Here is a 27272-nt window from a genome sequence, read left to right as displayed (position 1 = left end):
AAATTTGAAGATACAAAAGACCGTCCCTATCTGTCACTGAGCGGCATTGATCTTATTGAAAGAAAATGTGGGTGTAGAGGAAACCCAATATAACTCATGCCATTAAATTCCACACAGCATTATTCACATACAGAATTGACAGATTTCTGTGAGACATTTCTTTTAATCTTCAACTGTTGTTGAAGAAAAAGGGGGAAAAAATCCCACACTCCAGGCATCTTTCCCTTCTCCATATTTGCAGTGAGGTTAACAAAAAAGGCTATTGAAGTATGGAGAAAAAACACAACCCCACCTAACTTGTTGATTATTAACAATGGGGATGGGAAGAAGACAGATGTGTTTCTTGTGTATCAGCAGTGTTTGAATTGTCAGTCTGAAATCAGCACTGAAGCTTTTATCAAAGCACAGTAAGCTGATCAGCTTCCAGATGCTCTCGCTGTCCATGCGTGTCAATACGCAATACCATTTTTTACCAATAACTTCTCTTAATATTCCCAATTACAGACGGCGTGGATGTGTGTGTGTGTGCCATGGGATGTGTGGGTAGTCTCCATGCATGTGTATAATGATGGCAAGCAAGACTGCGTGCATATTTCAACGTGTGTTCAGGAAAATCCACTAAGCCTCGGCTGCCTCTATCTCTCCACTGCACACGCTGACAGTCACACTTACTCACACAACAGATCATCTCAGAAATTCTAAACAAAGTTAAAATATCAAATCTTTTAGTTTTGTTGCTACTTAATAGTTTGTCACCAACATCGGTGGAAAGTAACTGAGTCTTTTTCTACTGTCAATGAAAGCAAATTAAGCCAACAGTCCTGAACCATGTGTATTATTCTGTTTCATGCTCGTTATTCATTTGACACCGAGTCGTCAAAGAGGTAAATATTGTACTTTTGCTTTTCAAATCAGGAATTCACACAGGAAGAATGACATTTATATTTCACTCTTTCACATATTTCGGCAGTCATACCTGGGATGTCGGAGCTTCATGAAGTCCATCAAGACAATGATATAAATTTACATGGAAAAAGCTCACATTATCCTAGATACAGTTTAATAACTTCTTTGACTGAGAGATATTATCTGGCTTCCAATGCAAGGTAATCATGCTAGTTTAAAATCAAATCTATCCGATGTCAAGCTACTTTGAATACTTGAAAACTGCATATGAATCTATAATATTCTATGAAACCATATTTCAAAGATGAAAGACTGCTACTGTGTAGGAGTACGCACTGCAAATAATGTGAACATTTTACATAAAAGTGTCTCAAAATTTTTGTACATTTTCACAAAAAATGTCCCTTAATGTGAAACAGAAAAAGCTCCAAAAAAATCCTACAATCTGCAATTCAACAATATGATATCACTAAAATGTTCAAAGAATTTAGATGGACGAGGCCCAGGGTCAGTATTTGCTGCTTGCGCACTCTGGGCGCACAGTGTAGGGTCACATTAGTGCCTACGGTGAAGTGGGGAATTACATTCTCCTGAGGGGTCACACGAAGATCTAAGGCGGATGTGGAGTTCTGAACCAGAAGCTAAACTAGTCTTTATTATTAACATAATCCATTTTAAAAACCAAAACTGTTTGTCACATGATTTTTAGTGAGCTGCTCTTCCTGTTTTGCATTAATCATTAATTTCCTCTCTTTTATAATAAATAGGGATTCATGCTGTAATGCTCAAATACATGAATCTATTCTTCACAAGCGAAGCACATGGATTTTACTTTTAACATGAGCAAATAAAGACTTTGATGGTAACAACTTGTCTGAATTTTAATTTCTGCATCAACCTTAATTTGCCTTCATACATTTGCAGAATAACAATCACTATTTGTGCTAGCTAAAATGTAAAATAAATTGCACTCATGGGTATAAATAAAACTATAATTGCATGTAAGTGAATGTCCTAAATGGCAGGGATTTTTTAACACTAAATTTAATAAAAATGTAGAAATGAAACCCTTTCATTGTCCCTTAATTTCTACACAATTTAAAGACATCTTAACACATATGGATTCAAGATGTGCAGATGCATCATGTAAACAAAGGTAGAGGTAAACACTCAGGTAGAGAGTAAAATTGAAGGTTTAAATTTTTGAATACATTTATAAATCTGAGAATGTGTCTAAATCGTGGATTTCCTGGCTTTGTTTCTGTTTTTAAATTTTCTCTGTTTTAGTACATTCATATGTTATTTGTTGAACATTTAAACATAATAACTGAGTAATATTCAAGTGTGCAAAATGTACATCTTAACTGAAAAAGGCATATTTTTTGACCCATTATGGCACAGGTGCAACTTTTCTTGAATTGTATTGCTGCTATAAAATTTATCTTCTACACCATTTGATCCACCTTGGGTTCACAGGGCGCTGGAGCCAATCTCAGCTGACGATGGCTGAAGGCAAGACACAACCTGGACAAGTCACCAGTCCATGACAGGGAAAACACAGAGAGACAGACAGTCACACACTCACACTGCTTCTCAAAGTGTGGGGTGGGCCTCCCCTGGGTAACACCAAAGAGCTTCAGGGGAGGCGCAGCAGCGGGAGAAATAGGGATCAATGGAATCCTCCCTTTCAAGCAAGATTTTTTTCTCTTTTTGAATTTTTTGAGAAGAAATTGTGACAAAAAGAAATGAATGGAGGACATGACTGGTAATTATTTTGTTAAAAAAACACATTTTAAGAACAGAAATTGTGTTCCGGGGGAAAAAGTGTAGAAGAGATAAATAGTTCAGATGATATGTCCCTCACTATCAGAAAAATGGCTTTGTTTTTATTTTGTGTGGGTCCCAAAACATGTTAATGGTAATATTTCCAAAGCATCACATTTAGACAGAATTTAGCCAGAGAGTTTTCAGGTGGGAGTCAAATTGTTTTAAATTTTGTGCATGGGTGGGATGACTCATCCTGTCACACTTTTGTTAACACCTGAAATAGCCTCACATTTTGTTCTTGGCCCAGAAAAGCTGTCAAGCCCCACCAGGACCTAAACCAGGTAAACTGTGTCATGTGAGATGAGACTGCTGATCAATACACCAATGCAAACTCAAACAGGAATATGTTTCACAAAATGTTAATATGACATATACAACACCATGCTTGTGATCTTGTGTTATGTCTGCTTGTTGCTCTTTATCACTGTCCTTTCCTTTTCTCTCTTTCTAAGCTCAACCACAACAGAAAGTCACTACCTCTGACTTTGTTTCTGCAGGTTTCTTCCTGCTGAAAGTGAGTGTTTCATGTCCACCACTGGCCATGCTTCCTGAAGTGAAATTAGTGGGTTTTGCTCTAAAAAAAAAAAAAAAAAAAAAAAAAAAAAGATAACATGAATGACTGTGCTGTATTGGGCACTGTATAAATAAAACTGAACTGAATTCTCTTGAGAAATTTGGTTTCATGAGATTTGCACATCTTTGAATCTTGGTTTAATTCACATCCACTCACCTTTTTGTAATCACAGCTGGAATGAAGCAAGGAGAAGTACCCGGTGAAGGCTGAGAGGGATGTCCAGGCTCCACTCTGGTGTGTTTTGTCTCAGCATATTGGGTGTAGAGATTATGATTCATCTGAAAACTTATTGGCAGTGGCAGCAGCCAGGTGGAGGTGAGGGTCGGGGTGGTGGTTTGAGTTTCTCTGTTGAATCTCGCGGTATTTGACAGCTTCCCTCCACTCTTTGACACTTGCCCCTCCTCTGCGCTCCGGGAATGCTGGGTTGTTTACATTACTGGCACACGGGTCAGCGCGGTGTGGTGATGAGGGGGGCCCAGCGGTGCACGCAGGCTGTCTGAAAACACGTACACATCTCTGCACAGGCGCTCCCTGCGAACACAACTTTCTCTGCGCACAGGCGAGGTGCCACGCCAGACGAGAGGCTGGTCAAGTCGACTTTCTGCAGCGACCTTGGTAAAAGAAAGGGAAAGTCAAAACAAAGACAAGCGCCATAATCATCAGCAGAGGCTCCCAGCGTGAAGAAGGAATAGCTTAGCAACAGACTCCCACTTCCTGGTAAGAACTGACAATGAACTTATGAAACTAAGCTACGGCTAATTAACCTCTTGTAAAATGCACCGCAGTCCCCGTGTGACTTTCTTCGGGAAATGATAGTCTCGTAGAGGGTTCAGAAGTTGGTAGTTTTTTCGAGATCACGAGTTTACTCTCACTCGTAAAAGTTTCTACGAAGTTCGTAAGCTAGGTAGCTTAGCCTGTTAGCCGGCTAGCATACCGCCTCGCTAACTTAAAAATCCAATAAAGTATATCGTGGACTGTGTCAGTGGACGATAATACCAACACGGTAACGTGGTAATTACTATGTAATAAGGAGCTGTTTTCCCTTTACTGTAACTTTTACCTTTGCCATGCAGCTCAGCCTGTTTGTACCGCGTTACCGTGACAGTGGTCACTTTTAATGACATGCTGCACAGTCATGCTATCCTGACTTTACACAAGTGAGTCGAAAAACTTCTCATAAGACTGTTTTTTAAACGCGATTCAACATGTGTCACAGTCAGTGTGCCACTCTGTACCCTCACGGTGGTTTATGTGTGGCGCAGAGACATGTATTTGATCGGATCGTAGCTTCTCTGTTGTAGCTGTATGGAAAAAAAGTCAAAATGATCTTTCAAGCTTCATAGCTATTGATATTAATACACGGATGTCAAACATACGGCCCGTGGGTCAAAACTGACCCACTAAAAGGTGTGATAAGGCCCAACGGGTGAACTTGCAAACTATCAAATACCGAGAAAAAAGATTATCTTCCATTTTCAATAGGAACAGTAGCTGTGTTGTCGTGTTTTGGTGCGCTTTGTGGATATAACAGTACACTGTTATGATTATAAACTGTATAATTAGTGATGCAGCATGAAGGCCAGACACCTTTTTGTTAGCAAAATAGCATTAGCATCAAAGCCATGCTATGAGGGTACATTTATGAAAGCGAACTGATGTGAGCTGTAACTGAGCATGACAGACCTTCCCAACACTACACCATGGTACTTGAGAACTTTAAGGTGATCTGAAGAGCAAAGTATGGCATAAAATTGTTTGTTTCATTACACTATCAAAAACTTAAGGAAAATATAGGTGCCTAACATAAAGTTTAGTTGCTTATTACTTTGCTGTATGTCTCTCTTATATAACATTTTCAGGTTTTGCGAATCTTTTTTTACTAGAACAAATACCAACATTTGTAATTGTCATTATTTGAAGCTGGGGATGCACCGATACCAGTCTTTCAAATGACAAGTACAAGTATGAGTACTGCCTTTTAGCTATCTGTTGATAACCAAGTACTGGAACTTGTGAATACCATTACAATTACAGTTGTTTTCAAAACGGTTTATTTTCAACATCTTTATCTGCTGATAAATACACAAAAAAAGCATTATCACGAAATGCTAATGGTCGTATGATGATTTCTTTTTCCTGGCACACAGTGAGCGTGTTAGTCTGTCAAGGTAAAAAGAAAAACAGTAACAACAAGATGTAATTACTTTGATGAGAGTAAAAGAGGGACAAATGCAACATATCTGCTGTATGTAGGTTTTTTTTTTTTGGTGAAGATTTAGAAACCATTAATAAAGTCACAGTTTGCAATGAATGTTCAACATCACTCATGCAAGAAGGGATTAGAATCAGGTTCTCCTTTCTCAATACTGGAAATCCAATCAGGCCCACTTCCTGGTACTGGTCCATGTAGTACACAGGTACCTCCCATGTCAGTGCTGTGTCCCACGGAGAAATTGGATAGATCATTGGTGTCAAACATAAGGCCCATGGCCAAAAACAAGCGCGTAAGAGGCTCCAATTTGGCCCACAAACTAGTTAACAAATTATAAAAAGTTTTCTGCCATAGTATTGTACTCTGCACCACAATAGTTTAAATTTAAAGGATATTTTGGCAATATTTTACCAGTCTGGCCCACTCAAGATGAAATGGGCTGTCTATGTCTCCTGAAATAAATTAGTTTGACACCCCTGGCACAGATTGTGAAAAGGCTTATTTTCATAAAGAAAGACATGCTTCTCATTATGAATTTGTTGGATGTAGGATTGTAGACTTGTTCCCCCTTGGGCTTGAGAGGAATTCTTCTCTTTGGTTTGTGTAGAGTTTGGGTCTGTCAGTCATCATCAACATGATTGTCATTGGTTTGTGCTCAGATAAATGTGTACAATAGGCTGAGCTTAGTTTTGAGTTTACATTTATATTTTTAAGCTTTGTACTGCCACATGAGCTCCTGTTGTTGAAAGAATTGCTTTCATATTAATACAAGACTCTGTGAATTACCTGCAGTCCAATAATTTGGATTTATTCCTTTTAGGTATGAGGAATATGTTATGTTCTGTAAAGCAGTAAAGTGCATTTTCATTATTAAATAGTGTACGATTGCAAAGCATTTCATGCTTTAGTTACTGTAGAAATATTTTAAGAATATTGAATAAAGAGTTTACTGTTTTCTCATTAAAAATATTACAAGAATAAATGTGGTTTAAATGTAAGTTGCATTAGTTTTCTTATTTTGGTCTGCAAGTTACTACAAAACAACATTCCCATCATCATTTTGACAAAAGCATCATAATGTAATTGTGATTTAATGTTGTCAGTAATAAGGAAAATATTGGCATTGACAATTGACAATACTTTCTTTTAAAAACATTGGCATATCAGATATCGTCACATATCCAATATTTTACATTCCTAATCTGATGCTTTTAAATTTCAGATAATGTTTAAGTCACATTTAAACATTCACTGTATATTTTTTTTGACTTTGGTATTGCAACACATTGGGTATAAAAATGAACAAACTTTTTAAATATGACTGAACTGCTGATTTTTACTGATGGGTTATTAAACATGGCTCTGCCAGATACTTTTCAATTGCAGGGGCTTTCTCAAATGAGCTCACTGCTGAGTGGTGAGGTTGTCAGGGAGTTTGTGCTCCGATTCAGATATTCCAAAAGCCTTTTTTGTTCAATTAGAGACTGTAGCATGTATTACGTGCTATTCTAACAGGTCTGCATGCCCTGCTGAAGTGGAGTAGTAGGCTAAGGCTGAATGTTTAAAATGTCCAACACCTAATACCGGTATTGGTATCAGTGCATCCCTAATTTGACAGTTATCAGCTTGACATAAAATTGGGTACAAGCGATCCCAGTGCACCTATTTGACATAGAAACCTGTATTGTTACTGTTAGAGAAAATTAGAGCAGGGTGGCACAATGATAAATACTACGCTTCGTGTCTTAGTCCATCTAACCATTTAATATCAAGATTAAACCTTAAATAGCTGCATAAATTTTTTTTTTTTTTAAATATAAATAAAATAGCTGTTAGTGCATGAAAGTAGTTTTCAATTTTAAATCTATTCATCGTCCATGTCATGCTTATCCGATTCAGGGTCACAGAGCACCGAAGCTGCTTATTTCATTGAAAGTATCGATAATTCATAAGGTATAACTAAAAATGTGTTAGGAAATTCTCAGACATATTTGTAATTCAGCCAGTTTGTACTTCTGAGATGTGGATACAGAGCAATTTATGAAGAGACTACAACCAAAGTGCTTGTCAGATAAACTATATAACAAATTTAAAATTAGAAACATTAGTTTCTCTCGATTTCTTTTTAAACTTCAGACTGTAGAGAAGCCCTACTGCCAAGCAAATACTTTTTTTTTTTTTTTTTAGCCTTTTAATCATTTACTAAAAGATTTGGCTTAAGTGCTGCTTCCAGCTGTTTATTTCAAGCTGTTAAACACACTGAGTGTTATATCCTTGAAGAGTGGCATTATTTAGATGAGATCTGCTAGGGGTGGTAAAGACAATGATTATTTGAATGAAAAATGATAAAAACCAGTCAAGGTTTTCTCTATGTGATGAGATTTTTAAGTGTCTAAGTGGTTATTGCAGAAGTCTTACACACTCAGTGTGATTTATTGGAATTTTAGTGTATCATTTTGATTCATCCTCATTCTAAATGATCAATTTATTCATTTGCTATTATTTTATATTACGCGTTATAAATACAAACAATAGAAAAACAAAGATTATTTTAAAGCCAGAGGCAAGGCACAACACGGAAGTAACACAAATAAAAGGAAGATAATGTGTACAGGTATGTAGGCGGTCTCATCTTGGGTAAGCCTAACCATTTGGGGGAGGAGGGGGGGGGGGGGGGGGGGGGGGGTCATATGTAGGTTGAAAGCAGTATCCTGTGCCATGTTGCTGTCGCTGCCTATCACAGCCAAATATTTCAGGCGTCATACTATCACGTTTGGCTCTGCTGCAAAGAGATGATTCAACCGAGAGTTAGTGGGAACTGACATACCTTGTTGACCCAATTATTACTCACTTCTCTGTTGCCACATCCGATCATCGTCAGAGACAACAGGCGTGAGCCTGCCAGCGTCATCAGGTGATTGAGATGAGCGCTGGCTGGCTCTGTGAAGTTGACTATCAAGGAATGTGTCATGAACCGGATGATCAGAAAATGGTAGCCAAATGTTTGCATCAGTCTCAGTGGTGAGGGATTTCTGCCAGTATGTCCCACTTTGAATTTCAGCTGATGAGAGGTGGATTACATTTGACAAGCTTTGGCAAAACTCAGTGATTCAGTCTTGTTGTTTTGTGTGGATTTATTAAGAGTAGCCAGTCCAGTTGTGGTAAGTCTGACTGACTGACAATTTTTGAAAATACACAGTGATTCGTGTAAACACATATTTATATTTTTATTTTTTAACGTGATAACAATATGTATAAATTATATATATATATATATATATATATATATATATATATATATATATATATATATATATATATATATATATATATATATATATATATATATATATGTATAAATGTTCTTATGTTCTTATGTTCTTCCAGCAAAGGCATTGACAGTGAAAGGTAAAATGCCATTCATTGGTGTGGAGAAATCGGCTGCACTCACAGGAGTGATTTAGCGCAGTGGAATTTACCAAATCACTCAATGCTGTGAGAGTTTCCTGTTTGAGCCCTGAAGCTGGCCCCTCTACTGGATTAAAGATCAGATGAGACATTTGTCATCTGACCACTTTAACAGTCATCTTGCCTGTGGGTTTTCACGAAGAACAAAAAAAATGTTAGTTCTTTTTTTCTCTTTCACAAAGCATATTTGAAGGAAGATGCTTCCTGAGGCAATTTTGAGCTACATTAAACACTGTCTTTTGCATGATGTCAAAGACCTTGGCCAAGGATTGTACAGAAATAATGCTGGCGAAGGTAGCAGATATCTATAGAGGTTCTTTTGAAGTGCTGGCTTTTGCGATTATATTTTACTTTATTAGATGAAAAAAAGCAAAAAGTAAAAAGAAAAAAAGCTTAATGCTTTCCTTAGAAGAATTTACAATTGAGTTTTTCCTTTTCTGGCTCAGTTTGGTTAGAGTTTAGAAAAGGTCTTTGGCAGTATGAGTGGGCTGTCTCAGCAGCTTCTTCCACTCTCCACCAACAGCCAATCTGTCAATATTTTTTATATCCATCTCCCCTCCATCTTATGAAGGGTCACTGATATTCGAGCATTCAAATATCCTTGGAGGATGCCTTGCAGCTCCCCGTGTCACGTGAAAGTTCTCAATTTCACTGTGGCATTGATGCCTTTTCTCATCGGGCTCTGTAGTGCTCTGGGGGAAAACAGACTACAAAGACATGCAAACACAAAAATTACTGACCTCGGACCTTGTTTAAAGTTTACAAAATGCTTTCTGTGCCCCTGGGTCATCTTATGCCATGACCACACTGTATCAGTGGTTTGTTTCACAGCCAAGGGTGTTGGGAACAAAAGGCATTTATTTATGTGTTTGTTTGTTTATTTATTTATTCTTTTTTTTCTGTTAGACATCCTTGGTGTTGTCTTTGGCTCAGAGACCCTTACTGTATTGGAAACAAGTAGATTTACATGTAATAGTGGTATGTACTATTAAAATAATTCTGTAATTAATGCAGTAAAACTGACAACAGATTGTCTTTTAAACTGAAAAAAAAAAGAAATAAAGATGAAGAACAAAGCAATTCATTGCAGTTGCAAGTACACTAACTTCATTTAAGGCTTCTTTACAATTAACTCTGGGAATACGTTCAGGTACATCTTTTAGTAAAGACAGAGATACAGAAAAATGTTTTGATAGAAATAGAGTGCAGTGAGCATTAGTGAATATTAAGACATGATTGTGAACAATAGATTTTGTTTATTTGTGAGAGTGTACTGATTGTAAATTGATTTCTTATTTGTGTTAAAGTTCTTTTAGCCTTTAACTTTAGCACTGTCCCTCATAAATAGATATTTTTGTTGCTCTTTAAACTGTCTTATTCATGCATGAACTCATGTATGTTGTAATCAAAAAAATGCGACTTAAGTCATGTTGGCACATGGTGAACTGTGCCAGAAAGTCTAGTCTCAAGCTGAATTTTCCTTTTTTTTATATTAGCGATCACTCTCCAGTTGTCCCCTCTCCCTCTCTATCTCTTTTGATTATCCACACGCAAAAATACAAATCCCCCAGGATAAAAATCCTCTTTCAGAGAATAATTACAAGATGCTATATGTCACTGTAAACACCACATCAGTGACAGTGACAGTATGCATTTGTCATGAGATGAGACAAAAGCAGAATGAATTTGCACTCATGAACAGAGAGCGAGAGGAAGATTTGTGTGTGTGTGTGTGTGTGTGTGTGTGTGTGTGTGTGTGTGTGTGTGTGTGTGTGTGTGTGTGTGTGTGTGTGTGTTTGTGTGTGTGTGTGTGTGTGTGTGTGTGTTGCATGCTGACTGTGCTATGGGCATTTGTTCCAGTCTCACCACAAATAAGCCTTAATGTTTCACACGGGATTTGCTGCCGAGGACAGCAAATTTGTATGAGAGCATCTTGTTTTGACAGACGGTCTGATTTACCCTCCCCCGATTTCAGAGTGAAAAACAAGAGGAATTTCACTTTCTCTCATGCTTTTGTTGCTTTACCTTTGATTTTAATTTCAATTTTCCCATAGTGATATCACATGGATTTGAGGATTATGGTTCATTTAGCAGTATTAACCATTGTTAGCTGCTTTTTACCAGGTCACCTATTCAATTACTCTTACACATTAATGGCTATTTATGTCATCATTATGCATTTTCTGGTGATTTATTGTGACTATTTTTTTTCTTGTAGATGTAGCAATTATGTACAGTGTTAATGCTTCTCTGACATGAGAAAACCCACAAAAGTAAATGTCCTAATATTGTTTGACCTTTTTTTTCTGTGCTGTTTTCTCATAACTGTTCTCTTCGCTACTAAATATAGAATTATCTACTTGAGCTGCTTTTGCTGATCGTAATAGAGACCTCACCTGTATGTGAACTATAGAAAAGGTGTAATTATCTAACTGGTATTAGTTGATGTAGATAGGTACAAAATTAATTGAGCCACCGATAAAATCAGAGAAAATTAAATTGTGAAACACATTCTCTCATTTGCAGAATGTTTTTATCACAATATCAAATTTGAGTGTGTAAGACATCTTGACCTGGCTTGTCTCCTCTCTCTTTCTCTGATTGTTTTTTTATTCACCGTAGTCTTCCACGAGCTTCCTGGTCTCTGGGGAGGTCTCTTGGTTTGGCCTAGGGCTTTGAGGTTGTGGTCAAGGCCTGGGGGCACAGAGAAAGGAAGAGGGGTCATAATGAGAAGCTCCCTTCAATTCTTGCTGCCCAACCTGCCCTCAAGCCCCTTTGTCTCACTGCCTTTACACTATCCGTGTCACCCATCTCTTCTCCTTTTACAGATTCTCATATTAGACCGTTCAGTCTTGTTGCTTGCAAGGCCTCTTCTATTATGCAGATTCCACATTTCTTTTTCCCACTTTCTACCCTTTGCCTTCTGCAACTCCTAGCCCCCCTCCTATTCTTGCCTTTGCTCTCCTGGGGGTCCTTTCTACCTGGGGCCTCCCCTCAGCCTGATGCTTCCTGCCCAGCCTGGCCCACTGTCAGGGAGGCAGGCAGCCTGACTCCCTCAGAGCAGCAGGAAGCTGCAGCAGCAGGGGTTAGGCCTATATGGCGCTGCCGGCTGGTTCTGTCAGAAGTCCTGCCAAGCCAAGGATGAGAGACCTTTGCCAGTGTGGTACTGGGGCACTAAATAAAAATATTTTACAGATGTCTGATGGCAGGCAAACGGAGTCGGCAGAGGCTTACTCAGGCCTGCAGTGGAGGTGTCTTTTAAGTACAAATGATGTGTGTGTTAATGTATTTCTGTGTAGTATTTATGATAAAGAAAATGAGTTTTAACTATGAACAGTGGAAAAGGACCTTACAAAATGATCCTTCTGGGTTTGGCTGTCAGGAAGTGGGCTTGTGGCAGGAGGAGTGAAAAAGGCTGGTCTGATTCTGGATTTGGCTGCGGATAGAATGATTGATTTGGTTGAGTTTCTTTTGAAGACGGTAAGAATCTGATGCTGCTGTAGTGTGAATGCCTGGCTGGGTTCCCGACCCGTTCTGGCTTGACAGTTTAACAGTGAATATTTAACATTGCGCCACACTGTGAAGTTTGGCTGTAAACAGCAGTCAGCAAGCAGCATAGCAGCAAAAGCTTGCGTGACGCTGGGCCTTGGTTGTGAAGCCCACCTAAAAACAACGTGCAAGCGGGAAGCACATCTTGAAGTTCTGATTTTAGAAAAAGGCAGATGGCATGGGCTGGTGGTGTCACACTGTAAAAAAAAAAAAAAATAAAAAAACACCAGGATCCCCTGATGAAAGCGGCTCCCGCTTGCTTTGAACAGCGAGTCTGTCATGGTTGGTGTCTGCTGTGTGGCTCCAGGTCAAACTGTGATACGCAACTCCTGGAATTTGCGCTTTTTAAGTTTTTCATGTTCAAATCGTCTGAGGGAAAAAAACGGGGAAAACAGGAAGTCTCATTAATATTAATATTCTAATGTGTGGAAGAGGCAGGGAAGACCTCTCTGGTTTAGCTGCTTTCAACCCCTGTTGGGGAGCTTTTCTCTCTTTCTCTCTTTCCTTCCATCTGTCTTTCTTTGCAAATTTGGTTTCTGATATTTTCCTTCTTTTTTTTCTGAATATTTGTCAAATCCGTTCTGTTATAAATAAACTTACAGGTCCCTATATTTTACTATGCTGAAAAAATCTGAGATTGCTTCTCAGATTTGTAATGAAAATAGAGTCCTCATAATCGGATCTGTTGCTGGTTCTATGTGTATCTGGCATTTTTATCAGTGAGAAAACTACATTGTCAGAGAAAATAATCACTATATAAGGAACTCTCTGAAAATGTAGTGAACCATTTTATTAGTTATTCTCTGACAAAATACTATATTCTATTTATGACAAAGTCTCTCAACACTCAGCTCTCATGAATGAGGATATTGTTGTGTTTTAAAGCAGGAGTGGTAATGCCGCAATATGCACGGAGGTTTGTATTGGTTTAAATTATTTCCATACCTAATATTTTTAATTCTTCTCTTCAAATCGCTATTGTTGGAAATTAACAGGACATTTGGATGGTGTTGGAAAATCCCTGCCCTCCCAATTAAAGCTAGGTTTGGCGATCTTGGAAAACTAGCATGTAGCACGAATGTAGCATCTCCCCAAGGCTCCGCCTAGCTCTGCCCAGCTCCCACCCCACTGGGAGCTCCTCCATTTTATCCATTTTGTCCCAATAGGACGCACCCGCTTACATGCACGAGCACCGCTGTTACGGGGGGAACGCACTGGGTGCGGAAGCGCCGCTCACAGAGTTTCTGATCGCCTCCCATGTTAGCCTATCTGACTGCCCGCACACAACGCGCAGGGGAGCGCTGCACGTGCCATGGCTTGCGCGCTCTACAGCGCGCCCAATCCGCTTCTTTCTATTTTTCACGCGAGCTGCGAACGACGCTCCGTCTTTCTACGCCCACACTGAACCAGGGTCAGTGCACGCCATTGACATGTACGCGGCAAAGGGATTTGATTGGTTTACAACCAAGGTGTCCCGGCAAGACTATTGGTTGCTGTTTTTCCTGTTGTACTCCTGCTGTAGATAGCAGATATTTTCCAAACTACTTTAAGAACACTCTATGAATTGCTTCCCATCGGGTCATAAAGATCATTTTAACCAGTATTTAAAAAATGTATCCCATTCAGATCGCCAACCCTAGCTTTAAGGTAGTCCTTGGTGTGGTGCAAGACCACCAGCTGTGTTGACCTTCACAGGCAACTAATACCAGGCGGTATAGTCTTACAGCTTTGAAACTAGTTTGTTTGTGATATGCCGTTGTTCATGTCATATTAGAGGGGCTTATCAACCGAGTGGATCCAGTGTCTACTTTTAGTTATGTTTCATAAGACTGATTTTTTCTTGTTCTGAAGCAAACATGGGCAAGTGGTGGCCCGTGGGCCACATGACCCTCTCCTCGACATATTGAAACTAATCTAAATAATTTACATTCACATGGTATTTTTGGGTGCATTTTTTTCCCCTAGTCAGCATATTCTGTTTTGACAGTTTTTGTTTGCAACATTTACCACGTAACTGAAATTATAATGAGACAATTTTTTTTTTTTTTTTTAAGAAATATATTTCCTATTTCTCATATTTTGTATGCAGATTAATTTGTCAGTCAGCTGCGGTGGTTGTAAGAGAAGTTATATCATGACACCAAACACAAATCTGTTGATTACATTTGTTGTTTAAGGCTTCACAGAAGCGATACGCTGAATTTCAACAGACACCTTCAAATGTGTTTTTAACTGGCTGCTGTGGAGCTTATGCTCCAGAATGAGCCTGTGGAGAATGTTTTCTCCTTTTTGCTTTAGAAAACTGTAAGTCTGTTAGATCTTCCTAACATCTCAGCTTTTTTGAACCTTGAAGAGGACTGAATGATTATGTATGGAAAATATTGAATTCATAATGGCTCATAATGGGAGATCGAGCAAATCTATTTAATTCTTGAAAAAATAGCTGCATCAGCACTAGTGTAACAGTTTTGATGCTAAAGATTAACATTAGTATTTAGTATTAGTATTTACTTTGTTAAACCCTGGTGTGTTAAAGGTCTTCTTAAAGTAATGTAACTAATTCAGATAAAAAGGCTTTATCAGCATATGTCCACAATTTATTAAAGTTATTATTACTCCAATTGTTAAAAATATATGTTTTTCTCTACGCATTGGCTATGTTGCTTTCCACTTTTTGCAGCAGTGCAATATCTGGCTGGCTGAAAATGCATTTGTTAATCTCAACAAGCTCTGTTTTATAATCCATTTTAGCCAGTCTTTTGGCATTTCATTATTACTACTTCCAAATAATTATAGCAAGTGCCTTTGGAGACTGCTTCACACTGTTGTTCTGTGATTAAAATAGGCTCTTCCATATCTCCAAATGCGTACTGTGTTCAGTAGATATCATATTCAGACTCCAGCAACCAGGTTCAAAACAACCAGATTCATTTGTTTACTTTTTGAAGGCAAGTTGAGGACATTTTGATTCAGCTGTCCTCCTGTTAAGCCCTACTTGGTCCTGATATCTGGAAATGAGGCTTATTTGTGGAGCTTTACAGATGTTAGGTGAATATAGGGCAGTCCAGCCTCTGTGTGAGGGATGGTGGAACAGGTCTGACATCTCTCCTGAACTGAAAAGGGAAATCCCTGCAGGCACAGAGTAGTGAGGAGGGATAAGGGAGGAGGGCGAGAATGGAGAGAGGTGCGACCCCTTAGGGGTAACGTTATTCTCTGATCGTCAGCTCCTTACACACACACTCGCACACAAACTGGGATGCTCTGTCGGTGTGCCGGGTAATGCACTCATGCAAAGAAGGATGAGTGCCTGAGGAATAAAAATAAACATTGAACTTTTTGTGTGTGCATTTGTGCATCTGTCTGTGAATGTGTTGTGCTTGCTTGCATGCTCGTTTCCATTTCTTCAATAATTTTTGGCCAAATGAACATTTCTTGGGGTTGTAAATCGTACTGGCCCGATAGCAGCGATTTTAGGGGATTGAAGTATGACAATGGAAGAATAATCCTCACTTTGTTCTCATCATGGAAGCCTATATTTTTCTTTTCTTAAATGTTGATGATGAAATAGAAAGTTAGTAGAGAAATGCAAGCCAACATATTTAATTTTGTTCAGTTCATGTACCAAAAATTTCCTGTGCCTTTTATTCAGTATTATTGTCATTCCTCATTTTTTTCCTGTCCCATCTTATTTTCTCCATGAGGTACACCTATTTTAGAAACCAGACAAAATATACATGCAAATTGCATCTGCCTTTACCTCTGGGTTTCAAATTCACAAAAACAACTTTCAGCTGTTAATTTGATTTTGTCTTGTCAGTTTACAGATGTCGTCAAACAGATGCATATTTATGTGATGTGAGCCACAACCTTGGTGAATTGCGCTACTGGAAACAAAGTTTTTTAGTCTCATAGTAAGGAGCCATAGTCTGGCATGGTGACAGTAGCATGTATGTATATGTTTGCTTTTGACCTCTGATTGTATAGCAGTATTCTGGATCTGGTTAGGACATTGTGTGTGCGTGTGTGTGCGGCAGCCAACAGGACCCACCGCAGAAGCCACAACAGACTGAAACTGAACCAGACCCAGACCCAAGCTTGATTTTTGTGGAGCCATGTTCCCATGAGCCCAGTATTAGTATGTACACAGTATAGGTTTCCAGTTTTACATTCATCTCGGAGTGTGCATGCAGTTTTTTTTTTTTGTTTTTTTTGTTTGTCGTCCGGGCAGTTAGTGTTTCAATATCACTTTTGCTCTCACCTTATTGAGTGCCAGGAGTTGAGGTAAGGTTGTTTTGGTTTCATTCCTTGGATGTTTCCATACTGTCTGTGGAGAAGCTGGAGGCTTGTGGTCCTCTTCACCAACTCTCACGTTCAAGAAAACTCAGGCCCCAGAAAAGTCCCAATGCAAGCCCTTAGCCCTCACATTAGCAGTCAGCTATGTAATGAGACATGCCTGGGAACTGCTCCTCTCACATTACTAATGATTTGGACATCTTGCACTTGTCATTTCCTCTTAGACAAAGTTATGCTAACGCAGACTAACTGCTTCAAACCATCCAAACAGCAGGGGAAACCCTTGTTGAATAGCAGTATGAAGAGACTACTGCTTTTTGGAGAGGGGAAAATAGGCTTCATTCTCCAGTTGATGCTTTTTAAAGGTGGTTTCCTAGATGAGAATCTTGAATGGCCAGCCTCATCATCTCCAGACAACACAGAGACAGGTCAGCAATCGCTGCTTCATCTCTGATTTATGAGAATTCAGTCATACTGAGAACTGCTCACAGTGTAGAGAGCGTCAAGTGTGACAGAAAAAGCACATTTGATTTGCCGATTTTCTAATAACTCTGTGCACATAACCTCCATTGTTGTGTAACTAGCAAATGACAATTTGTGCCTGCTTCATAACAATCGTTGTATGACCTGCCAACTTGTGTTTGTGCTCCCGTGCCTCCTTCTTGAAGCTTCATCTCCTCCTATACAGATACTAATGGAGGGCAGAGAAAGGTAGTGTAATTTCATTATCTGGTCACTGCTTGGAAGATGTTGTTTTAGTTGGTTGATTGAATGAGATTAGGCCTCTGAAAACACCTGTTGTGATGAGAACCAGAGTCTGCCTAAAACACGGTGTCAAACGCTTCTTTTACTACAGTCCCTCAAATATTAAGCACGGTGTTCATTTTATTCATCTATTTTTTTCATGTAAAATTCACCCATTTGTCCTGGTTTTATTAGGCTATGTTGATAATATATATTTATTATAAGCCCTCTAGTCTTGTAGACAAACAGAGCCACAGCCTCGTGGTACAGAATGTCATATCCAATATCCTGGTGCCAGAGGTGATGAAGCTAATTTGGTGGTCAGTCAGTGACATGGCTAACAAACAAAAACCCTTGTTGGTCCTGGAGGGCTGGGAGCTCTGCTCTGTTGTGCAGTGCTCCGTTCTGTATTGTGAAAGACCGTGAGTTGTTGCCATAGGGCTCCTAATGCAACCTAAAGCCTTGGGATCTTCATTATGCTGTGGTGTGCAACTGTGGGCATGGATTTAGTTCACGTGAAGTGAGGGGCTGTGCTCTAAAAATACCTAAAATATGGCCTGAAAAATCAAATTAACCAAACAAACATTTTAAAATATGCTTTACCTTTCATTTTGTTCTTTTTCTACCACGATAAGCACAAAACAGAGGGATTGTGACAGAATGACTTTAGAGAAATATGTTACTTTTTTTTAACCCTTCTGAAGCTTATTGTCAACAACTTGCCGACTTCAGCAGCATTGTCACCACTTTCACCTTGAATCTCAAAAACAACACTATTCAGAGCAGGACTGTAACAATTAATAAAATAATTTACGATAGTATAGTTTACTTTATATTCACATAGATACAATTAGTGTTGCTATTCTGATGTTACGTTAAGAGTCTTAAAAATATGGAAAACATTAGTAATTGATCTTTTTTTTTGTTTTTTTTGTTGGATCTTGGTCTCTTAGGTAAATCGGAAGCGGAAGTGCAGAGTTATTCATCATTGTACAGCTGGTTCAGTCACAGCTCGACTACCTCAGTGATGGCAGTGATTTAACAATGCTGGTTCAGTTTAATCTGAAAACACATCTGACACTGAAAAGGCACATAGACGACTCCCACCTGTCACCTCCATAGTAGTACTCACGCTCTCACTGAAACACCACTGGTGGTAACTGCAGATGCACCTGTTCCTGGGTAATAAAGTCATAATCACAGTAATCATGTTTATATGTACACTTGCCAACATTGTTGTTAATTCATAGAATATTTAGCAGTCCTAGTTCTTAGTATTTTTCGGGACTGTTGCAGTAACTCATATAGCCCTACCATAACCTGGTGACCTGCCAGGATGTACCATGCCTTTTGTTCTGTGTTGGCTGGGACAGACTCAAGTTTCCTCAGACTCTATCTTGGATCAAGTGGTTGTATTTTGATGGAAACTGGACAGGGAGATGTTCATAAAATTACAGTGTCACACTGGTCATGATAATGATGCCACATAACAATGATTAGAGGACATCACTATGTTATACATGGCTGTGAATCCATTGTGCAGCATTCAGTGAGCAAGTTCACCTTACCTCAGTGTAATTAATTTTTTTAATGTCAGAATTTCTTTCTTTCTTGGGTTTCATCTCAAAGCTAGGGTTGGCGATCTTGGAAAACTAGCATGTAGCATGAATGTAGCATCTCCCCAAGGCTCCGCCTAGCTCCAACCCCATTGGAGGAGCTCCGTTGGACTGCGCGTAGCGCTTCCGTGTCCAGTGCGTCCCTGGCGCAACCTGTCCTCAGCGCTTCGTTTCTCTTTATTTGGACTACGCCAAGTTATGGCGCACTCACCGGTAAGTAAAGCCCCAAACATTCTTCTCCGCCATTCTGCAACAACGCTCCGTCCTTCTACGCGCGCACTGAACCAGGGTCAGTGCACGCTATTGACATGTACTCGCAGGGGGCGGGTCGAACGGTGAAGGGATTTGATTGGTTTAAAAAAAGGTGTCCCGTCAAGACGATTGGTTGCTGTTTTTCCCGTTTTACTCCTGCTGTAGATAGCGGATATTTTCCAAACTACTTTAAGAACAGGCCATGAATTGCTTCCTATCGGGTCATAAAGATCATTTTAACTAGTATTTAAAAAATGTATCTCATTCAAATCGCCAACCCTAGCTTTAAGTGGTCTTAGAGATTTTGTGAGAATTTGAAATGCTGATTTTATTTCAGCATTTAAAGATGCTGTTAGCTATTATTCATTGTTTTCCATTTTTCAACAAACCAGTCTTTTCCATCCCTGGATCGGCATCGGCTGCTCCTTGTTTTAAATTAATACTTTGTAAATGTATGTGAATTGGCACAGACCTTTATGTGGATCACTATTTCTTATTCAGTACCATGCTTAACTTTTTGTGGCACCCTGCAACTTGTAATTTCCCAACCATTCACAGCCAGGATTTGGAAGTACATCCATAATTAGACTATTTTTGATTCACCGATATGGAGGGAAAATACATTTACATATGATTACTTACTCAAAGTCTTTCTTATTTTGTCCCTTGAGCATCCTAAAAAGTTGTGGCATCTCCTGCAGCTAGATAAACGGGCCTAAATTAAGTGCTCTTTATTTTCTTTTACATATTATGTATTGGGTTTCTATTTTAACTGAGGTGTGATGGTGATGTGGCATTCTGAAGGGCTGTGAATGCAGTGAGGGTGTGCAAGCACATCCCAAACCCCTAGGGTCCCCTCTCCTGCACGCCTGGGGGGGTTCTCTCCTTCACACAGCCTGCTCCTTGACACACTAAGCTGGTTTCTGAGGGATCACACAGCTGTCTTAAATGTAGCCCTGTTTTTGCATACTTTAACCACACAATTTTGTCTTTCCTTACACAGTCAGCGATTTGTCAATATACCTTGTTTATTCTCAGTGATTGACAGTATGAATTGGTTTCACCTAGGAACAGGGGGGTGGTGAGGAATAAAGAGAGAGGGGTAGTGTGGCTGGCGGTCTTTTTTGACTGGTACCATGCTTGTCTGTCACTCTTCTTTTATCATTGAAATTGGAGTTTATCTTTTACAAGCTTGAGTAGAATGTTTTTGTTTTTCAAGTGATTATTAGCATCCTCCTTGGCTGCCGTCTTTGGCTGATGAAATGAGCACATCAAACAGGGCTCCTCGCTAACGAAGCAGCACGCGCTGGCTGGCTCATGCCTTTTACTGTAAGGCACCTGCTAAAGTGAAAGACTAGCAACAAAGGGCCCCTGCGCCACAAGAGAGTCGTCATTGCTGCTGTAGAGTGGGTAGTACAATGGGGCCGAGAGGTGGCCAGAGCTTTTTAACCATGAGCCAGCTAATGTTGGAAACACGCTCAGGAGCAGCAGAGCAGCGAGGAGCGGGGAAGGGGAGGAGGTGGACAACACAAGAGCAATGGAGATAAAGAAAAGGAAGGAGATCAGCTGACACCTGCTTGTGCTTGAGGTCTTCTCTCAATGGTGCACATCTTTGCTATACACCGCTGCTGCTGAGCATGAAAACTGAGAGATGAGTGGACACAAATGTGCAGGTGTGCACAGGCAGATGCACACACACACACACACACACTCATTCATTTATGCATCTAGAGACATTAGGGCTGCACGATTTTGTCTCAAAAAAAAAAAATCCCAATTTTTTTTCTTTACTGAAAACTTGATTTTTAATTATGATTTTAATATGATTTCGAGCACTTTCCTTTTAATTTAGAAAGAAGCTCAGAAATGTCCCTATTGGGAATGAAGTGCGACTGCAGACCTTAAACTCAGAAAGCTAAACCCCCCACCCCCATTTCACTGACGACTTTCCTACATACATCCAAGTTCCTCCTCACCCGAAGGAATGGGCATGGCGCTGCTGGGGCACACCGTTGACAGCCCATCCTGATCTGCAGTTGTACTGGAGGTGAGGTGAGGGAGCCCCGTCCCTCGCCTCTGCCGGAGCGAGCACTCCAGGAGAGAGCACTTATGCCGCAGCCCCGGGGGGAGCTACGCAGTCGCGAGCACTGTAAAGCTCACAGCTGGTCCTGGGAGTCACCGTCGCCGCCAAACCTGCCTTGGGACGAGTGCTCTCAGTGCCCCCTCACCTGGAATTCGATTGATAGTAGCCAAGGGGAAAAGTTTAGGCCGACCATATGAGGACATTCAGTAGCATATAATGACATTCACTCGTCAGCTGACGACCGCCCGTTTTGATTGCTGTGGCATCACAGTAGCTACATGGGCTCAAACGGTCGGAGCCACTCAGGAAAACACAGCACCCATGGCACTGTGGCACTCGGCTAGCGCAAGCATAGAATTTATACCATGGCCAGGTAGAGCACAGCTGTATAGGTATTTAGCATGGGTTAGGCAACTTTTTTATGCCTGTGATTTTCTAAAATTGTCTGCAAATCACTGGAGGCACGCAGCTCACAGATATAAGAGAGAAGGAGTGTGCGTCTTGTTCTGTGATTACCACAGTTAATGGATAACTTCATTTTCTGAGGTTCACTTTTAATATTTGGCTCAGGAAATAATTCAATTATGATTTCAAATCGATTAATTGAACAGCCCCAGACATTCAATTAGGCTCTCAGCTATGTCCTGCAAAACTACTTTAAACTTAGCTGTAACTGCTACTTGCAACCCCTTCCATAACCTAAACGGTAAACTAACATCACTTGTGTATTCTGCAGTTACAACTTGAGCTCCCTCAGCAGACTTTTCATGATCCATTGCATTTACCCATTTGCTCACACAATCAGGCACAAATTCACACACCAGTGTTGACAGCTGACATACAAACCGCTCCCACACCTTTGGGAGCACCTTCAGGTTAATGTCTTGCCCAAGGTTAGTTTGACACACAGAGCAAGATGGAGACTCAAACCGCCTACCACAGAACTGGAAGACGTCTCACTCAACCAACTGAGCTACAGCTGTCCCCAAGAACAAAAGCATGTCTTCTTTTAAGAATTGAAAGAATTTATTTTAGGGGACACTCACTGGCTCGTGGAGGGTTGTTTGATGGTGTAGCTGTTTCATGTAGGTGGCAGGAGGTGAAACATACACAAACAGAGGCACCGTGCTAGTTTGTTTGGGTTGTCGGGGAATAAATAAATTCAGGCCTCACATGAAGCGCAGGCTTGTGCTGTGCTATTTACTTGAAGTGAAATAATCATGAGCCTATAAAAATGTGAAAGTGAAAAATGTAAAGGATGGCTATAAATAGTTAGCAAACAGCATTATGGATCACTGGCCTTCTTGTGTCCCAGTGGACTGTTGTGGGTTTCTTTGTCTTAATTTCCTTTTTTATCATTTTGCTGTGCTCTCTTTTCTGTGAGAGAGAGGGTGAAGGTTAGAAATGAGACACACACACACACACACACACACACACACACACACACACACACACACACACACACACTGTAAAATTCAAGGTTATTTTTTGTAGTTTCTTTTTATTTCCAATGATGGCTCATAAGCTCGTCTTTGAAACCTTGACTCAAGAAAGCACACAGGGAGTAAGAAAAGCATGAGAAGCAACACCGAGTTTGATCAGATACCTCAATTTGTTCCTTCCACCTTTAGTGCACACTTTGTACTGCCTACAAGAGAACCAGCAATGTTCTGCCTCGTCTTGAGAAGTGAGTCCTGTTTGATGCCAATGTTGTTGTTTGGATCTTTGTATGACTGTAATGTTCTCGTGCTGAGTCAGTCCTTGATTAACTTTATGCTTTTGTAGCCAGATTTCAGGAAACTGAAAAGTCTAAATAGTTGGGCTATGTGCTGTATTTGGCTGGCTTTTCAAAGGTTTTTGCAAGGGGTTCTTCTTTGTCGCTGTGTTGTTTTTTTTTTTTTTTTCTTCCCCCCCCTTTTAGATTAAGAGACAATAAAACGTCTTCTCATTTTCTATTCTGTCAAGTCTTGGACCATCTTACTGAAAGACCTCAAAGACTCGCTCACATGCTGAGGTGTAATTGGTCTTCTATCCCTCTCGGTCTCTCTCTTCAGCTCATGGTCCAATGAACATGAGTGCTCGTACATTTGGACTAATGATTTTGAATAGTGATTAAAATGAATTGGGAAGTGTGCTGCTTCTGTAGTATCCCCCCCCCCCCCCCATCATTAGTGACTCTCTTCCTCTCTCTTCTTCTCTTTCTCTTTCTGTATCATCAGTGTTAGTCAAGCAGGGGTTTGAGAAGAGGCCTGGGGTGGGCTTTTCATGAGCACAAACTCAAAGATTTCTCCATTTCTTGTAATCATGGTCACCACTCTTATAGCACTTTCACTGTCGTCGTCTTCTGGCTCCTCAAAGGTGCCTTTGATTCCTTCACATCGTGCACCCGGGCCGGATAGTGTTGCATTATTTTTTTCCCTCTCTCCTTTTTCACCGTTTTTTTGCCCTTCACTTTCCTCTCCTCCTTTCGCCCAACCTCATCAGTCTGTGTTCATATTTATTGTTGTCACATTGAAAGCTGATTTAGCACTCTTCTCTCTGGGATTGCTTAACTCCAGGACCCTTCCCCTTCATTTTCTCATTCATCCCCCCACCATCCAAGTTAGCCTTGATCCACCTTTTTTATAATCATCTCGCTTTCTTTGTTTTTCCTGCGCTCCTGTTTTAAATGAATTATGCAGAAGGGAGGAAATGGGGATTAAAGAGGAGCTAAAGCCAGTGCCAACTTCTGTGGTGCACAGCTCCACACCATCTCTCTCTCAGGACCATGAACATATCAGGACTAACAAGCTTCTTTTTCCCTCCTGTGGCATTTTTCTCAGTTTCACATCTGTCTGTCTCTGTCCTGAATCGTTCCTGCTGTGTCCTGCTCTTTTTCCCTCTCTCTCAATGCCCTAACTGAATGTAGTTATGCCCTGGTATTAGTGGCAAATAGTTGTCAACCTTGTGTGTACTTTTTATACTACATACTTAAGAGCTTGGCAAACTTACCTTTACATTTTTTGTTGCCTCATCACCCTTGGATTTCACCATTACTTCGTGCTATCAGTACAGCCATGACTGGATCCTCAAAAGTTTTTCAGAAGCGGACGTCTTTCTGATTTTTTTTGTTTTTGGTCATTGTTTTTCTTAAATTTGACCAGATCCCACCAGATATAGTATGCTCTTGATTTAAAGGAGCCCTGTCATTAAAAATTGACTTTCATGAGCTTTTGACATTGTTAATGTGCGATTACCTCACAAAAACTCATATAAGTCATTATTTCTTCCCATTCATGCATGTTTGAGTAATCTTTTTGAATATTCAATCCAAGCTCTAGCTCCCTTCAAACAACTGGCTTACCACCGATCAGCGTAGCTCTGTGGTGCCAATCAAGAAGCTACAAATATGCGTGTGCAGCATCGGGGCATAATTTAGGAAGTTGATTTGTTTAGACTTCCGTGTTGAAAGCACAGCATGTAGAATTACTAGTATTTCTTAATACAAAAGCACTCCATAGTTCCACAGGCACTAATATAACCTATGAAGATCGCTTCGGCAGGCTCGGAAAAACATGATACAGCTCATTTAATGAAGTTAATAGAATCTGTTATCAAGTTTCATTTTGAAAATTACAATATCTACTCTTTTCAGGTTTGAACTTCCTGTCTGGTCAACCTATTCTCAAATTAAGCAGTTGAAAAAAAAGAGATGTGGATTAATTGGCACAGATCACTAATATAATAAAATAGGATGATGATAAATCATATTTTAGCTCAGACCACTGAGATTTAATGTATTTATCATCATTACCATTAACACTTTGTTGACTTTTTACTCTCTAAGGCCATCACTCCCCTCACATGGCTTTCCCAAAGAATTGGGGGCTAAAAAAAAACTATTGTTTAATTAAATTATTAATAATTTACAATTTCTTATTCCCAAAAGGACATTAATGAAAAGCAAAAAAAAAAAAAAATCAAAAAAGTGATGAGGAAAACTTAAAATACAGCAAAAAGTGAGAAAGAAAACAGGAGCCAGTGTGGCAGCCAGCATGTCTCTTATGTTGTACCACTTTGTATGTTTAATGGAGTAAATATGCTAAAAATCAGAGCCTGCAGGTGGATTCAAGGGTGTAAGTAAAGGGCGAACCAGAATGAATGAATACTGTATTTTTGAACAGCATCTGCGGTTCAAACAGATCGCCAAAAATGGAGGAGTGAATTTAATTCAGGATGTCGAAAGGGAAACTTGTCATGTGTCCATGCAACCGTGCAACTTGACTTTCTAGAAAAGCTCAGTAGCTTCACTGCAGCTGTCTTTTCACTTTTAGCAAAAACAAAAAGATATTTTGTCTCTTGTATCAATAATGTTTGCCCCAAATCATATCTTTGGGGTTTTCTGTGGCATTGAAAGGCCTAGTGGTTGCATTCACAAAAATACAGCAATTACAAATTGCGTACAGTTTTCCTCTCGGTTTATACTTTACTGCGAGTGCAGTTCATGAATATGAAGTGGCTGCAGAGGTTGAATCTGTTTTATTGGTGCTTATGTGTTTAGCAAACTTAATCTTCTGCTGAGTGGGAACACAGTTTAAATTTGTGTGATTTACCAAGTCAAGGGATGGGGAGAATCCTTGTTTCTATCCATGGGATTGTCTCGCCATTGGCTAGAGAAAGACTGTTTTTCATCATTACATTCCTCTGTAACCGTCCTTGCAATCAAGGCTTTTCAGGTTTTGCTAAGAAGAAGTGCAGTTGTGAGTATACACTGATGAAATAAATGCATACATTAATTTTAACTCATATTCCATGATTAAATTTGAGTGGTAAAGATCTATACACACGACCATGACTTTCTGACCCTTTGCTGATGAAATCAGTTCAACAGAATTGACTAATTACCTCCGCCAAGGAGGTTATGTAATCACGTCGGTTTGTTGGCTTGTTGGTTGGTTGGTCTGTTAGCAACATTACGGAAAAAGTTATGGACGGATTGCAATGAAACTTTGTGGAAAGGTGGGTCTTGGGCTAACTTAGAATCCATTAAATTTTGGTGATGATCCGGATCACGGTCTGAATCCAGGAATTTCGAAAGGATTCTTTATCATTGAGAGATAGGGCAGTCTTTCACATAGTTGGGCAGGCCCGCCGACAGGGGGCCTGTGCGGCTTGGGGCGCGTAGCAGTGCGGCACTGCTACACGTGCCGCACCACTGCTCTGCGTGCCGCACGCCGCAGCACTCCTCTCAGATCACACCCCCGATCACAATGTTGTTTTATTATTATATGTGGTGTTCTTACTGTTGTTGGTGACTGATTTGACCTGTGGCAGAGGTCTGCGCTCTCTTGAGTGCCAAATTCTAGTTGTTGTTAAACCTACACTAAGGAACTTTTCAATCTTAATAAAACATTTCAATATCTTTTGTGATGATACATCGACTTACAACTAGTTGAATGACCCCTCTGTCACGGCCTGAGGGCGTCAGTATTGCTTTCACTTGGACTAAGCAACTGTGAGGAGGGTGGTAGGAACCCTGCACACTAAAACACTCCAAATGTGCGGACTGTTTTACGGCATGCGTCACATCATGATATAACATTGTTTAGCCACCATTAGATTCATTACCTCGTTGCTATCCATCCTTCACACAGCCGCTGGAAACAAATGAAGGCGAGTTCAGTCCGACAGCATGCCACCGGGAGCAGCATTTTACGACGTCACGCGCTAGTCCTCATGGGAACTGTAGTATTCCTTCAGGCAAAACAC

The 27272-nt window shown here is 40.0% G+C and overlaps 1 protein-coding gene across 1 annotated transcript in view; it reads left to right on the top strand.

The window, feature by feature from the left end:
• The first annotated feature begins 3734 nt into the window (after nt 1-3734).
• The window catches only part of nek7 (NIMA-related kinase 7), a 71940-nt gene continuing 48402 nt past the window's right edge, over nt 3735-27272 (top strand). Inside the window, exon 1 of the mRNA XM_030082502.1 lies at nt 3735-4024. The gene's annotated coding sequence lies outside the window, so the exon portion shown is untranslated. The remainder of the gene's footprint in view (nt 4025-27272) is intronic.

This window comes from Salarias fasciatus, chromosome 23, assembly GCF_902148845.1.
Source record: "Salarias fasciatus chromosome 23, fSalaFa1.1, whole genome shotgun sequence".
Lineage (NCBI taxonomy): Eukaryota > Metazoa > Chordata > Actinopteri > Blenniiformes > Blenniidae > Salarias > Salarias fasciatus.
The sequence above is the reverse complement of the archived record's forward strand: the minus strand, read 5'-3'. Positions and strand labels throughout refer to the sequence as shown.